Below are 3,022 nucleotides of genomic sequence, written 5' to 3'. Positions count from 1 at the left end.
ATAAACATTTAAAATTATCGTTAATTTCTTCATGATAAAATGATCGGATAACATTATAGAAATCGGTTGACGGGGTCCAAAGTTATGCGGCAACATACATAAAAAAAATATATATATTCCGACGAATTGATAACCTTCTCCCGTTTGTGAAGTCGGTTGAAAATATGTGTTTCTCTTAAATTATTTTTTTGAAAGTACTGGTTTTGAACTTTCGAAAGATAAAATAAAAACCTGTTATTTTTGCGCACTTTCTGAAATAATGCGATATTTGTCAATGCAAAAAATTGGTTTTTGTCAAATTGGAGGTGTCAAATTAAAGGGCCTGACATTTATACATATGTGCAATAAATAATAATTGTCTTGAATAGAGTTGCCACCTGTTAAAAATTTAAGTTTCAATTATTTAATCAAGTAAATGAACTATTAAAAGGCGAATACCAATCGAAACGAGTTTGAAAAGGCTTTATTTTTAACAACATTTATGAGGGTTGCCACCAGTTTAAAAAATAAATTTCATTTGAATTAAGGAAATTAATTTGGGGATTTTGTTTATTCTTCACTCTTTTCTTGCTAAGTTTATCGAATTATTTGACATATTTTGGAAAAAACGCAGTATTAACTTTTTGAAATAAAGAAAAGTATTACACTGCAAAAAAAGTATAGATACAGGCGTTACTCATACGCCATGTATGTGTGTGACTAATGTGACCAACCGTACTTCTTTCGGAAGTACAGTACTTCTTTTTGAGCCGTTGTACTTCGTACTTCGAAGTACAGTCAAATGTACTTCTTTGCTATGTTTTGTACTACCCAAAGCACATTGAACAAGTAGTATCAGTAGAAGGTGGCTTTAGAAAAGGTAATCAAGAAAACTTCATTAGAAAACGATGAGGAAAACGCATTGGACTTTGAAATTAGGATAAATTGGATGATGACTTGATCGAATTTACTAAGAAAAATTCGAACGAAAACCCTTCTGACCTGGCTTTAGTGAGTTCCAAATTCTGGAAATCTCAAAATCTGTAAAATAAATCTGAGGGAAATTGTATATATTTCCTGTGGTCATGTAATATTATGCGAATTCTGTCACAATCCTTCAAAGATTTGAAAATTGCCGTGAATGTCAAGTAAATATTCAAAGGTTTGTTCGAATAATATTATAATTTATCCTTAGTATATTTTACCCACCAAAAAATTTGCGCCTTATATAGGCCGCGGCCGCTGTGGTGTAGTGATAAGCAGTGCGCACTTCCACTACGCAGCGTCTGGGTTCAAGCCTTGGTCAAAGCAACATCGGAAAAAAATATAGAAAAAAGGTTTTTTCTTAACAGCGGTCGCCTCTTGGCAGGAAATGGCAAACCTCCGACTGTAGTTCTGCCATGAAAAACAGCTTCTCATAAAAAATACGATCGCGGTTCGGAGTCGGCGAAAAAATATAGGTCCCTCCCTACAACAACATCAAGGCACTAATCGGAGGAGAAGCTCGGCCAAACACAAACATATGTGTAAGCGCCAATCTATATATGTAAGCCTTATTTAATATGATCTTAAGCCTAAATATGCAAACCGTTCTATTTAGAATTATTAATGAGAAAGTACTCAGGCTACAAAGAAATGAAGCGTATGTAAGTGAATGCATAGATTCCGACCGCAGCTATGTAATCTGCAAAAAGGTATGTGATGATGTATATATATCGGCTTACACTTTTGTTAAGTGTTTGGCCGAGCTTATCCTCCAACTTGATGTTGGTACAGAAATGAAAGAACCATCGTTTTTGCGTCTCTTCCAAATGGCAAAGGGATTTTATGTGAAAATTTGCAAAGACAAGAATACAATTGGCGGTTTGCCATGCAGTGGAAATTACTAGCTACGACTAGACATTTTCAATTGTTATTCTTTTCCCTGATTGTGAGATATGTACATGTCGCGGTCTCTAGGGCATACTACCGTCTTACCATCCGTGCCGTCCTCCATGACATTGGGCAGGAATCCTTATTAACCGTAACATGTTAATAAAAAAAACAAATTCCTCATTTCTGGTTACAAATTTTATATAGTCAATCCACCTTTTATTGTTACAAGTTCATACTATTTATACATTTACAAAATTTATATTTTATTGGTGCATAATTCTAGGCTTTTTTCTTCAATTAAGCTCTACTTAAGAGCATTCTCCAGATACCCTTAACCAGCCAATTGCTCCTTATTCTCGCATTTAGTATTATTCACCTTGTTAGCAAGTATTTCTAAGTCTTGTGGTGGAGAATTTTTCTTCTCTGTCACAGCGTATGTAGGCGTTATCAGCTTGGCTGGCAATGCGGGTAAGGGATCATTAGAAGCGCGCTTGCTACGTGGCGATACTTCGGCATAACTGACCAGGCTAGTGTCACGATATTCATATTTGGGTGCCAGTGGTGGCATGTAGCTATCAATGGACTCGAAATTTAGCGATCTTTTTTCATTGCCATTGTCAATTTCTTGCAAGCGCAAATAAGCTGGTATAACTTCATACAAATTAATATTCATATAACTTTGATTACTTTCCACACTAGTGACGGAGCTGCGGCGGATGGTTTGGCCGTTGGTGTTGGTATCTTCCAAGCTAAAAAGAACAAAATAAAAATAAACAGATTTAGGATAATAAAATTACAATATTTTAAACAGATTCGAAGTACTTAGATTAGGGTTATCCTTAAATGTGTTAAACACGTTTCGACATCAGATTTCCTAAACCTCAATCCCTACGTCGATGCTACTATCGCCAAAGTTATTAAATGTAAATTTTGATCCCGATCGGAGACGGCTAAGGCGCACAGTGTTCTGCTATTTCGATTCGTACAAAATAAATTCCCAACCGCGAATTCCGAGGTCAAAGGTCAACTAAAACAAGTAAGAAAGTCTAAGTTCGGGCGGAGCCGAACATTAAATACCCGGCGCAAGTATTAAATATATGTTTTCCACCTTTCCGAAAGCTACCGCTACATGATAAGCCGGGGTGTATACATTTTAAGTAAATTAGCG

This window comes from Rhagoletis zephyria, unplaced genomic scaffold (genome assembly GCF_001687245.7).
Source record: "Rhagoletis zephyria isolate East Lansing unplaced genomic scaffold, Rhagoletis_zephyria_1.1 Rzeph_scaffold_01057, whole genome shotgun sequence".
NCBI lineage: Eukaryota > Metazoa > Arthropoda > Insecta > Diptera > Tephritidae > Rhagoletis > Rhagoletis zephyria.
Note: the sequence above shows the minus strand (reverse complement) of the source record.